Here is a 14,998-nt window from a genome sequence, read left to right as displayed (position 1 = left end):
CCTCTTCTCACTCTCGGTGCTTTATGACTGATGGAAGATCGACTGCTGTCTGTAACAACCGTATTTATAGACAATAAAGTTGGGTCTTTTTAAGCAGTATAAAATATGGAATTAAGTTTTTTAAAGTCTTAAGAGGCATCCCCAGTAAAAGTTATCTCTCTCTCTCTCTCTCTCTCTCTCTCTCTCTCTCTCTCTCTCTCATATATATATATATATATATATATATATATATATATATATATATATATATATATATATATATATATATATATATATATATATATATATATATATATATATATATATATATATTCCCACCCATCCTCACTACCTGATACCTTAAATAAATCATCTGTTTCTACAATTCTAGAATCCATTTTTCTCCTCCCCGTTCGTCTGTCTACTAATCTTGTGCCAGGAGGCGAATGAGTCCCCAGCTGACATCCGTTAGTAACATGTTGCAAGTTGGTACCCACTTTAGTGCGTTCCGTACAGAGATGGCCTCTGCACACACTATCCCAACATAGTATACTGCCACGCCTGTCTTCCTAACTGTGGTGAATGGCCTTTGGGGCTGCTGGACCCTGCTGCTGCCGGGTGTTCAACTGACTGGCGACTCCATGTTCGCCAGATAAGGAGAGAGAGGACCTCCTGATACACACACACCCACATGCATATGCACGTACACACAGACACAGACAGACACAGACAGACAGACAGACACAGACAGACAGACAGACACAGACACACACACACACACACACACACACACACACACACACACACACACACACACACACACACACACACACACACACCTGCACGCATATACAACAAGCCTAGTATCTAATCTACATGTGCCTAGGACAAAATGGTAACTAACACACACACACACACACACACACACACACACACACACACACACACACACACACACACACACCTGCACGCATATACAACAGGCCTAGTGTCTAATCGACATGTGCCTAGGACAAAATGGTAACTAACACACACACAGTGAAGAGGCGGGGCCAGGAGCTTGGACTTGACCCCTGCAACCTCAACTAGGTGAGTACAACTAGGTGAGTACACACACACACACACACACACACTCGCACACACACACACACACACACATACACACGCACACAAACACATACACATAGCTGAAAAAGAGGACGAGATTGTAAATTTTCAGAGAATAGGGGGGGGTGCTTGAAGGGGAGAAAACGACCAATCAAGCTGATTCTCAGGACAGAAGCAGAGCGGAACAGGATCCTCCAAGAGAAACCACAGTTGAAATGGTCGGGAGGGTACAAGAGTGTGTTCTTAGACAGAGACAGAACACAAACAAAACAACAGCACCTGAGGGAGAGGACAAAAAAGCGAAAGGGGCTAGGAAAGAAGACAAGGATGGAACCAGCAGAGGTCAATCAGAGTAGGACAGAGCAGCAAGGGCAAGCACACACAGAACTATCCTCAGAACCCCACAACCTATCACACCATCCCAACACAAACTACAATCCATACTCACAGCTTCCACCCAACACCCAGCTATAGAATCCCAAAGTATGCTACCAGGTCTCCCATGCTCACAGGCCCCCAAACCACAGTGTTGGAAAGGAAACTGAAGGTATGGTACACAAACGCTGATGGAATAACAAATAAGTGGGAGAAGTGGCACGAAAGAGTCAAAGAGGCATCACCGGACATCATAGCTCTCACAGAAACCAAGCTTACATGTATGATAACAGATGCCATCTTTCCAACGGGATACCAGATATTGCGGAAAGACAGAAGGAACAGGAGGGGTGGAGGAGTGGCACTGCCGATCAAAAACCGATGGAATTTTGATGAGCTGGAGAGAGGAGACAGCGGAGAAACAAGCGATTACACAGCGGGAACGCTTCACTCTGGAGGTACCAAGGTGGTAATTACAGTGATGTATAACCCACCACAGAACAGCAGGAGGCCAAGGCAAGAGTACAACGAGAGCAATAGAGCGATGGTTGACACACTGGCTACAGTGGGCAGAAAAGCTCATGCATGCAGGGCAAAGTTCCTGATCATGGGTGACTTTAACCACAAGGAGATCGATTGGGAGAACTTGGAGCCACATGGGGGCCAAGATACATGGAGGGCTAAGATGATGAAGGTGGTACTGGAAAACTTCATGTACCAACACGTAAGGGATACTACAAGAGAGAGAGGAGAGGATGAACCAGCAAGACTGGACCTAGTATTCGCCTTGAGTAGCGCATATATTGAGGACATCACATATGAAAGACCCCTTGGGGCCAGCGATCATGTGGTTTTAAGCTTCGAATACACAATAGAGCTACAAGTGGAGGGGGAAGCAGGAAGGCCAGGACGAATGAAGCCAAACTACAAGAAAGGGGACTACACAGGAAAGAGGAACTTCCTGAACGGGGTTCAAAGAGACAGAGAACTGGCAGGGAAACCAGTTAATGAGATGATGGAATATGTAGCGGCAATGTGCTTCTATCAACTTTTCTGTACTTGACTGAAGAAGCCTACTGTGTAGGCGAAACGTTTCATAATAAAGATACCTAACTGTTGCATATGTGTCTTCCCTAACAACCTGTCGGTATTTTATACCATTTTAATGTTCAATCTGTCAGACACTGCAACACAAGGGTATCTTGGTACAGACCTGCAATCAACTTCGACAACTTCCACTAGTGAGAGCGGCTGGATTTGAGAGGGACCTGACCTTTCAACATCTGAGTTCTTACCTCTCCTAGTGGCCTACGTCTCACCTCTTGGCGCTATAAAAAGCTCCATTCTGTCACTTCATCTCCATATTGTTTCATACTATGGAACAATGCTCTTCTCCAGACTGAGGGACTGACCACCTCAAAACTTTAAGGGTGATGGACTGATTGCATCGTCTTCAAGTATCTTCTGCTTCTATCAACTTTTCTGTACTTGACTGAAGAAGCCTACTGTGTAGGCGAAACGTTTCATAATAAAGATACCTAACTGTTGCATATGTGTCTTCCCTAACAACCTGTCGGTATTTTATACCATTTTAATGTTCAATGTGCAAGGAGGCTGAGGAGAGATTTGTACCCAAGGGTAACATGAATAATGAAAAAGCCAGGATGAGCCCATGGTTCACCCAAAGGTGCAGGGAGGCAAAAACCAAGTGTGCTAGGGAATGGAAGAAATATAGAAGGCAAAGGACCCAGGAGAATAAGGAGAGCAGTCGTAAAGCCAGAAATGAATGTGCACAGATAAGAAGGGAGGCCCAACGGCAATATGAAAACGACATAGGATGGATATAGACTCATTAGAGAACATACAGAGAAGAATGACTAAAATGATTTACTGTGTAAGGAACCTCCCGTATGAAGATAGACTCAAAGCCTTAAATCTCCACTCTCTGGAGAGGCGTAGAATGAGGGGAGATATCATTGAAGTGTATAAGTGGATGACGGGCATAAACAAGGGAGATATTAATAAAGTACTGAGGGTGTCGAACCAGGTAAGAACCAGGAATAATGGATTTAAGTTGGATAAATTTAGATTTAGAAAGGACATAGGTAAGTACTGGTTTTCTAACAGAGTTGTAGATGTGTGGAACAGTCTTCCCAGTGGGGTGATAGAGGCTAGGACCTTGGGTAGCTTTAAGAAGAGACTGGACAAATATATGAGTGGGAGGGGCTGGGTTTGATTGGTGTCATTGGGTACGGGAGTTATTTCTTGGGAAGCTTTAGGTAGTAGTCGTTTTGATAAGGACCTGCCTCGCATGGGCCAGTAGGCCTTCTGCAGTGTTCCTCCATTCTTATGTTCTTATGTTCTAAAGCCAAATCTGACCCGAAGTTGTTATACAGCCACATCAGGAGGAAAACAACAGTCAAGGACCAGGTAATCAGGCTAAGGAAGGAGGAGAGACAACAAGAAATGACCATGAAGTATGTGAGGAACTCAACAAGAAATTCAAAGAAGTGTTCACAGAGGAGACAGAAGGGGCTCCAGAAAGGTGGAGAGGTGGGGCACACCACCAAGTGCTGGACACAGTACACACAACCAAGGAAGAAGTGAAGAGGCTTCTGAGTGAGCTAGATACCTCAAAGGCAATGGGGCTGGATAACATCTCTCCAGGGTCCTGAGAGAGGGAGCGGAGGTGCAGTATGAATACTTAGAAGTGGGGGCACACATACATAAACACACACATACTCGAGAGTGGAGTAACAGTTACCCCTCAACCACATACCAACTACCCATCCCCTACCCACCACTGGACATAGGGTCCCAAGCCCTCTCCCCCCCCTTTCTCTCTCTCTCTCTCTCTCTCTCTCTCTCTCTCTCTCTCTCTACCTTTCTCTCTCTCCCTCTCTTTCCATCTTTCCCCTCCCTCTGCTCCCTCTTCCCTTTCCTCCCTTGGCCTCCCCCTAACTCCCTCCTCCCCCAACTCATTATCCCTAGCCTTCTTCACAGCATTCTCTCTCCCTCTCTCTCTCTCTCACACACAAGCTCCTTTTCGTGGTAAAAAAACACGAAAATGGGTAACCCAAGAGGGCAAAAACCCAGGGGTCTGGAGGTAGAACCCAGGAGGGAACCTGGGAAGGAAGATTGGGAGGTAGAGCTCACAAAAATGGAGGAATAGTGGGGAAGGAAGCTAGCTGTGCTCGGCAGGGTAATGGAGGAGAGGATAGCTGAAGAGAGCAGGAAGTTGGGACTACAAATCTTAGCAGCAGAAGATAAGATAAAGTGCTTAGAAGAGGAGCTAAAAAACGTGAAACAGGATAGAGAGACAAATGACAGCACAGGAATGACATCAGGGACTTCTATACCAGTCACAGACGAGGGGGCTGTAGGGATTCAGGAAAAGATAAGTACAGGAAGACCAATCGTGAAACCTGCAGTCAATGCAGGAGACAAGACTTATGCAGAGACTCTAACAGTCAACTACAGTGGCAGGGAACAGCTGAGCAAGGAAGACAGTCTACTGAGCACAGGGGCTGCAGCAAGGGCAGGGGTTGAAGGCAGGAACGTCTCGATGGAAGGAGATAAAACACCTCAGAGGACGCAAAGAGAGACACAGTAGGAGGAGGAGAGGGAGAGGTCAATGCTTGTCTACGGGCTCCAAGAAGTTGAAGCGAAAACCTATGATGAAAGAATCCAGGGGGAGAAGAAAGTGATCGAATGTATCTTGAAAGCAATAGGAGAGGGAGACATGACCCAGGTGGCAAACTTTTGGAGAATTGGGTGGTTTGCACGCAGAAGGAGACGGCCTGTCAAGGCAGAATCAGCTCAAACCAGGGTTCTGCAGGAGAAAGCACGACTGAGGGACAATTCAGAGTACCAGAGCGTGTGCCGCGATCGTGACAGAACACAGGAGGAAAGGACGAGACTGAGAGAGAGGGTACAAAAATGAAAGGAGGAACAGGAGGCATCGATGAGGACGAGCAGAACCCAGACTCAGGTGGAAGGACAAATACACCCTACAGAGACACCCACAGAAGGACTCCAACCACAAAGCAACTGAACAACCTCAACCAAAACCCACACACTGTTCCCTCTGCCCCCACCCCCACCACAAACCCCACCTTTACAGCAGTGCCTTTTGGGCACTCTGCCCCCACCCCCACCACAAACCCCACCCACACTGTGAAAACCCCAATGCAGCTGAATAATCTCAACCAACACCCACACACTGTTCCTTCGGCCCCCACCCCCACATCACAAACCCCACTACCACAGCAGCTCCCTATGGGCACTCTGCCCTCACCACCCACCACAAATCCCACCCACACCACAAACCCCCATAACCCCCCCAGGGCTCCCACCCCCTAACTCCAATATTCTCCCGGGTCCACCATGATAGACAAGAAGCTGAAGGTGTGGTACACAAACACTGGTGGAATAACAAATAAATATGAGGAATGGCACAAAAGAATCAACGAGAAGTCCCCGGACATCACAGCCATCACAGAAACGAAACTCACTGAGACAATAACAGACGCAGTCTTCCCACCAGGATATCAGGTCTTGAGGAAAGACAGAAGGAGCAGAGGGGAAGGAGGGGTTTCACTGCTCATAAAAAACCGATGGAATTTCGAGGAAATGGAGGGCATGGACGAGATTGGAGAAAGGGACTACATAGCAGGCACAATTCAATCTGGGGAACATAAGGTAGTCATTGCTGTGATGTATAACCCACCACAGAACTGCAGGAGGCCAAGAGAGGAATATGATGAGAAAAACAGAGCGCTGGTGGACACACTGGCTGAGGTGGCACGAAGAGCTCAAACGTGCAGAGCAAAGTTTCTGGTTATGGGTTATTTCAACCACAGGGAGATTGATTGGGAAAACCTGGAGCCTCATGGGGGCCCTAAAACATGGAGAGCCAAGATGATGGATGTGGTACTGGAAAACCTCATGCATTAACACATCAGGTATACTACCAGAGAGCCAGGGGAGGATGAACCAGTAAGACTGGACCTTGTGTTCACCCTGAGTAGCTCAGACATTGATGACATCACATATGAGAGGCCCCTCGGAGCTAGTGGCCACGTAGTCCTGAGTTTTGATTACATAAGATAAGATAAGATTTCGTTCGGATTTTTAACCCCGGAGGGTTAGCCACCCAGGATAACCCAAGAAAGTCAGTGCGTCATCGAGGACTGTCTAACTTATTTCCATTGGGGTCCTTAATCTTGTCCCCTAGGATGCGACCCACACCAGTCGACTAATACTAATGCTGCTAGGTGAACAGGACAACAGGTGTAAGGAAACGTGTCGAAATGTTTCCACCCGCCGGGAATCGAACCCGGGCCCTCCGTGTGTGAAGCGGGAGCTTTAGCCACCAGGCCACCGGGCCAGGTGAAGAGGGTAACAGGAGTCGAATGGGAAAAGCCAAACTATAAAAGGGGGAACTACACAGGTATGAGGAACTTCCTGCAGGAGGTGCAGTGGGACAGAGAAATGGTAGGAAAGACAGTAAATGAAATGATGGAGTATGTAACAACAAAATGCAAGGAGGCAGAGGAAAGGTTTGTTCCCAAGGGCAACAGAAACAATGGGAAGACCAAAACAAGTCCTTGGTTTACCCAAAGGTGCAGGGAGGCAAAAACTAAGTGCATTAGAGAATGGAAGAGGTCTAGAAGGCAAAGGACCCAGGAAAACAAAGAGATCAGTCGAAGAGCCAGAAACGAATATGCACAGATAAGGAGGGAGGCTCAGTGACAGTATGAAAATGACATAGCATCAAAAGCCAAGTCTGACCCGAAAATGCTGTTTAGCCACATTAGGAGAAAGACGACAGTCAAAGACCAGGTGATCAGGCTGAGGAAAGAAGGTGGGGAACTCACAAGAAACGATCAAGAGGTATGCAAGGAGCTCAACAGGAGATTTAAGGAAGTATTCACAGTGGAGACAAGAAGGACTCTGGGAAGACAGGACAGAGGGGGACACCAACAGAAAATAGGCCAACAGGTGCTGAACGATATGCACACAACTGACGAGGAGGTGAAGAAGCTGCTAAGTGACCTTGATATCTCAAAGGCAATGGGACTGGACAACATCTCCCCATGGGTCCTCAGGGAGGGAGCAGATATACTGTGTATGCCATTAACCACAATCTTCAACACATCCCGGAAACTGGGCAACTACCTGAGGTATGGAAGACCGCAAATGTAGTTCCCATTTTTAAAAAAAGGAGACAGAAAAGAGTCACTAAATTACAGACCAGTGTCGCTGACCTGTATAGTATGCAAAGTCATGGGGAAGATTATCAGGAGGAGAGTGGTGGAGCACCTGGAATGGAACAAGATTATAAACGACAACCAGCACGGATTCATGGAAGGCAAATCCTGTGTCACAAACCTTCTGGAGTTCTATGACAAAGTTACAGAAGTGCGACACGAGAGAGAGGAGTGGGTTGATTGCATTTTCTTGGATTGCAAAAAGGCCTTCAACACAGTTCCTCACAAGCAAATAGTGCAGAAACTAGAGGATCAGGCTCGTATAACAGGAATAGCACTGCACTGGATCAGAGAATATCTGACAGGGAGGCAACAATGAGTCATGGTACGGGATGAGGTATCACAGTGGGCACCTGTGACAAGTGGGGTCCCACAGGGGTCGGTCCTAGGACCAGTGCTATTTCTGGTATATGTGAATGACATGATGGAAGGGATAGACTCAGAGGTGTCCCTGTTCACAGATGATGTGAAGTTAATGAGGAGAATTAAATCAGATGAGGACCAGGCAGGACTTCAAAGAGACCTGGACAGGCTGGACACGTGGTCCAGCAACAGGCTTCTTGGATTCAACCCTGCCAAATGCAAAGTCATGAAGATCGGAGAAGGGCAAAGAAGACTGCAGACAGAGTATAGACTAGGTGGCTAAGGACTGCAAACCTCACTCAAGGAGAAAGATCTTGGGGTGACCATAACACCGAGCATGTCTCCGGAGGCACACATCAACCAGATAACTGCTGCAGCATACGGGCGCCTGGAAAACCTGAGAATAGCATTCCGATACCTTAGTAAGGAATCGTTCAAGACACCATACACTGTGTACATCAGGCCCATACTGGAGTATGCAGCACCAGTTTGGAACCCACACCTGGTCAAACACGTCAAGAAATTAGAGAAAATGCCAAGGTTTGCAACAAGGCTAGTTACGAAGAAAGGTTGAGGGAAATCAGACTGACAACATTGGAGGGCAGGCGGGTCAGGGGAGACATGATAATGACATACAAAATACTGCATGGAATAGATAAGGTAGACAGAGACAGGTTGTTCCAGAGAGGGGACACAGAAACAAGAGGTCACAAGTGGAAGCTGAAGACTCGGACAAGTCAGAGGGATGTTAGGAAGTATTATTTCTTCAGTCATAGAGTCGTCAGGAAGTGGAATAGCCTAACAAGTGATGTAGTGGAGGCAGGAACCATACATAGCTTTAAGACGAGGTATGACAAAGCTCTGGAAGCAGAGAGAGGACCTAGTAGCGATCAGTGAAGAGGCAGAGCCAGGAGCTGAGTCTCGACCCCTGTAACCAAAATTAGGAATGTACACACACCTCTCCTCCATCTTCAGGAGTTCCGGAGTGTGTACCTCGACCGAGACAGAACACATGAAGAAAGGATGATACTGAAAGAGAGGGTGCAATGTCGCAAGGAGGAATGGGAGGCAAGGAAGGTGGAGAACAGGAGAAATCAGGCCCAGGTGGAAGAACAAACTCAACCCCCTCCAGTACCACCCACAGAAGAAACACATCCATGGCAATCCCAAAGCAATCAAACGGCCTAACCCAAAACCCACTCGCCGTACCCTCTGCCCCATCCCCCTCATTGCAAACCCCATTCCCACAGTAACCCACAGTAACCCACACATCCCCCTCAGCTCAAACCCCACCCCCACAGAAACCCACACAATGTACCCTCTCCCCCATCCCCCTCATCAAAAACCCCACCCTCACAGTAACCCACAGCAACCCACACACTGTACCCTCTATCTCCCCATCCCCCTCACCACAACCCCCACCCCCAATGTAACCCCCCATAGGCCCCCTCCCCCATCTCCCTCACCCCAACCCCCACTGAAACCCGCCATAGGCCCTCTGCCCCAACACCCCACACCACAGACCCCACCTCCACAGCAACCCCCTATAGGCCCCTGCCAGGGTGCCTGCTCCCCCTACCCCACCTCTCTCCCCAGACCACAGTTATTAAAAAGAAGTACTCCAGTATGGGCCTGATGTACACAGTTATACACTGTACGTCAGGCCCATACTGGAGTATGCAGCACCAGTTTGGAACCCACACCTGGTCAAACACGTCAAGAAATTAGAGAAAGTGCAAAGGTTTGCAACAAGGCTGGTTCCAGAACTAAGGGGAATATCCAATGAAGAAAGGTTCAAGAAAATTGGTCTGACAACACTAGAGGACAGGAGGGTCAGGGGAGACATGATAATGACATACAAAATACTGCGTGGAATAGACAAGGTGGACAGAGACAGGATGTTCCAGAGATGGGACACAGAAACAAAGGATCACAATTGGAAGTTGAAGACTCAGATGAGTCAAAGGAATGTTAGAAAGTATTTCTTCAGTCATAGAGTAGTTAGGAAATGGAATAGTCTGACAAGTGATGTAGTGGTGGCAGGAACTATACATAGTTTTAAGACGAGGTATGATAAAGCTCATGGAACAGGGAGAGGGAGGACCTAGTAGTGGTCAGTGAAGAGGAGGGGCCAGGAGCTGAGTCTCGACCCCTGAAACCACAATTAGGTGAGTACAAATGCACACACGTGAAGCAGTATCGCTGAATAGTGCTCCCAGGATTTAGCGTTCTAGTGGCTGTCCTAAGATATTATTAGCGGTCATCGTACGTGAGTGAATCAGTGAACATACCTACAAGAGTGTAACAGCTTTCAAGAGTGCGAATAATGTGATAAGATCAAGAATTTTACAATTTAAATTTGAATGAATGCTGAGTGAGGGAGGGTAGCAGTCAGCTGATCAGGCTGCTGCCTGCAGTGTTGACACAAAATATCCAAACATAGTTAATTGGGTTAACAGTGTGATCTGACATATTAACAAATACAGATATTGGTTGTTTATAGCAGCAGTGTAGTGATAAAGTCATAAACGAGTGATTAAGTAAATACTGAAAGTAAGAAAAAATTAATCAGTCCCCAGCTGTTGGTGTTGTGAATGTAGTTAATATCATCAGATTTATGACTATAATACTGTACTAAAGAAAAAAGAGTGAATACCAAGTCTTAAAATAAAAATAAAATAAAAACTTGAATGCATGATAAAGTTCCTGAAGGAGTTACAAAAGTGAAGGAGTTGATAGCAGCCGACCAGCAGGAACCTCCATTGTTGTGCAGACATCACTTGCCTATTTGTGGTTAATTTTGGTTAGTGTCTAAAGTCTCAGTGTCTCGCCCTGCTGGTTGTATGCTATACCATCACTCTCTCCCTAACTTTCAGTACCAGGAGATAGATAGTGGTAACCCTGATAATGTTTAGTAAATTATCTAAATATCTTCAGAAGAGTTGTGTAGCCTAGTGCATCCCCCCCCCCCGTCTTTCTGACAGCAACAAGCTAGTAAACAAGTGCGCACATACAAACACACGTGTTCACCAGTAATTGTTATTATAATAAATATTAGTATATATTAATAAGGAATTGAGTGAAAAATAATCCTATGATCTTCAAAAAAGTAACGTAGCCTAGTGTGCAAAGATCCGGGCCGGGAGAGTAAGGGCGAACCCGTTTGTTTGCAATCGTGTCATTGCGATTTCGTGAGTCATGTTGACGGCAGTGAAGGGACTTGAGCTAGAGTTCGTCACGGCCACGCTAGCTGGAGATTCGTCTGTAAAAACTTGCATTTGTGGTCACAGTGGTGCCTATGCTAACCTTCCTATGGTGTAGAAATATACCTAGTTGGACGAATCTTATTGTGGCTAGCTGGTCTAGTGGCTAACGCGACGGTCTGGAGTTTTGAGACTCTCTGACCGCGGGTTCAAATCCCGCCCGTGGTATAGTTTGTTTGCAATCGTGTCATTATGATTTCGTGAGTCATGTCAACCAAGAACAATAACAAATAGTGTTAACGTGACCCCCCCCCCTTTTTCAAAGAACGACAAGCTAGTAAACACACATACACACACAAACACAAGTGTACACAGTAAATATTATATTGTATATATTAGTGTATATTAATAAGGAATTGATTGTGAAAAATTTTTATAATCTTCAAAAGAGCAGCGTAGCCTAGTGTGCGCACGCGCACGCTCACCCACACACCCACACACCCACACACCCACACACCCACACACCCACACACCCACACACCCCAACACACCCACACACCCACACACCCACACACCCACACACCCACACACCCACACACATACACACCCACACACCCACACAAACACACACATACATACACATACACACACATACACACATACACACATACACATATACACATATACATACACACACACATACACACACACACACACACACACACACACACACACACACACACACACACACACACACCTAACCTAACCAAACACATTAGCTCATAAATCCCCCCACCACACACACACACATTTTTACGATAAGCTGAAGCAGCTAGAATATCCCAACACGATAAAAACAAAATGAGCTCTCAAAAGGGAGGACGTAAAGACAAGGGAACCGATGATGGCTGGTCGAAAAAGGAAGAATGGGTAGAACGGCTCAAGAACAAAATGGAACAATGGGAGAAAAGGTTAAACGAGCTTTGCAATAACATGTTAGAGTAAATATCTGCAGAGAGCAAGAAGTGAGAATCATGAGCTGTAGTAGCTGAGGCAAAGATACAGAGATTGGAGGAAGAAATGGATGTGCTGAAGCAGGATCTAAAGATGAGGTCCAAAAGGAGCAAGATGACTGAAATGGGAACATCAGCAGGCAGCGAGGGGGCTGAAGGAGGGGATGGATCTTAGCAGTCTTTTGCAGCATTAATATCAGGCCATCATGGTGTCTGGGAGATGATTAGGGAAACAGCAAAGTAGATGCTTAAATCAGATCCAGAGATACAGAGGGAAAGGAAATGGGAAGAGGAGAGGGAGAGGTCAATAATTATTCATGGGCTTCAGGAGGCTGAAGGGCAGACCTATGATGAAAGAAAGCATTGGGAGAAAACAGATTAAGAACATCATTGCAATAACAGGAGAGAGGGACATGTCTCAGGTAGAAAATTTTCACAGACTTGGAGGGGGTATTCGAGGGAAAAAAATCGACCAATCAGATTGACATTCAAGGCAGATGTGGTAAGAAACAGGATACTACAACAGAAACCACTGTTAAAGGACTCTCCAGATTATCAAAAAGTATTCCTCAATCGAGACAGAACACGAAAGGAAAGGGAACAACTGAAAGTGAGAGCAAGACAGAACCAGTGGAAGGAAAGAGAGACAGGGCAGGCAACGACAGACAGGAAAACTCAGCCTTTGGGGAAACATCAAATACAAATGCTTACAGAAACCTCTCAACCTCTGTCACCACATATCAACCAAACACAGTAAACAGAAACGAACCTCACTCCATAGCCACCACCCCCCTGAGCACTAATTCCACAATCACAGCAGCCTCCCCTAATATTGTGCCCTGCCTCCCACCCTCCCAGCCTGCACCTTCCTCTTCCATCTCCCAAAATACAGTAATGGAAAGGAAGCTAAAGGTATGGTACACCAATGCAGATGGAATAACAAATAAGAGTGAAGAGTGGCAAGAGTGCATCATTGATGCATCACCTGACATTATAGCACTAACTGAGACAAAACTTACAGGGATGATAACAGATACAATTTTTCCACCTGGATATCAGATTATGAGGAAAAACAGAGAGAACAGAGGAGGGGGAGGAGTAGCATTGCTCATAAAAAAACAGTGGAGTTTTGAGGAGATGGGAGGGATGGAAAGAAGGGAAATGGACAACTTCATTGTAGGAACACTTCAGACTGGTGGTCCAAAAGTGATGCTAGCAGTGATGTATAACCCACCACTTAACAGCAGGAGAGCAAGAGAAGAGTATGATGTGTGCAATAGGGCAATGGTGGATACACTAGCTGAAGTGGCCAGGAGGGCTCTTATGGGTAGGACAAAATTGCTTATAATGGGGGATTTCAATCATAAAGAGATTGACTGGGAAAACCTACAGCCACATGAGGGACCAGAAACATGGAGGGCTAAGATGTTGGAGACTGTATTGGAGAACTTCATGCATCAACATGTTAGGGATACAACCAGAGAGAGAGAGGAGAGGATGTTGCAGCAAGGCTGGATCTCATATTCACCTTGAATAGTTCAGACACAAGGGATATCACCCATGAAAGACCCCTTGGCGCTAGTGATCTTGATGTCCTGAGTTTTGAATATCTTGCTGAGTTAACAGTGGAGAATGCAGTAGCACGAGAACAAAGAGAGAAACCAAACTTCGAGAAAGGGGACTACATAAGAATGAGAAGTTTCCTGCATGAAGTGCAGTGGGAAAGAGAACTAGATGGAAAGACAGTAAATGAAATGATGGAAATAGTAACCAGTAAGTGCAGGGAGGCAGAGGAAAGGTTCATACCAAAGGGCAACAGAAAAGACGGTAAGACCAGAGTGGGCCCATGGTTTAATTGGAGGTGTAAATAGGCCAAAGCCAAGTGTGCGAGAGCATGGAAAAGGTATAGAACTCAAAGGACTCAAGAAAACAAGGAGATGAGCAGAAGAACCAGAAGCGAATATGCAAGGATAAGGAGAGAGGCCCAGAGGCAATACGAGAACGACATAGCATCAAAAGCCAAATCTGAACCAAAGTTGTTATACAGTCACATTAGGAGAAAAACAAGTCAAGGACCAGGTAGTCAGACTGAGGAAAGAAGGAGGGGAGCTCACGAAGAGTGACCAAGAAGTATGTGATGAACTAAACAAAAGATTTAGAGAAGTATTCACAATAGAGTCAGGAATGCTTCCAGCAAACTGTGGAGGTAGGGTGCACCAGCAGGCGCTGGACACAATACACATAACCAAGGTAGAGGTGAAACTGCTAGACGAACTCAATACCTCAAAGGCAGTGGGCCCAGATAACATATCTCCATGGATACTGATAGAGGGAGCAGAGGAACTGTGTGTGCCATTAGCAGCAATCTTCAGTAAATCTATCGAAACAGGGCAGTTGCCTGAGGCGTGGAAGACAGCACATGTAGTTCCAATTTTTAAGAAAGGCGACAGACAGGCAGCATTAAACTACAGACCAGTGTCACTGACTTTTATGTAAAGTCATGGAAAAGATTATCAGGAGAAAAGTAGTGGAACACATTGAAAAGATTGGGCTTATATATGAGAGTCAGCATGGCTTCAGAGATGGGAAATCCTGTGTCACAAATTTACTTGAGTTCTACGATAAGGTAACAGAAGTAAGACATGAGAGAGAGGGATGGGTAGATTGCATCTTCTTAGATTGCAAG

The sequence above is a fragment of the Cherax quadricarinatus genome, chromosome 2, assembly GCF_038502225.1.
Source record: "Cherax quadricarinatus isolate ZL_2023a chromosome 2, ASM3850222v1, whole genome shotgun sequence".
Classification (NCBI taxonomy): Eukaryota; Metazoa; Arthropoda; class Malacostraca; order Decapoda; family Parastacidae; genus Cherax; species Cherax quadricarinatus.
The sequence above is the reverse complement of the archived record's forward strand: the minus strand, read 5'-3'. Positions refer to the sequence as shown.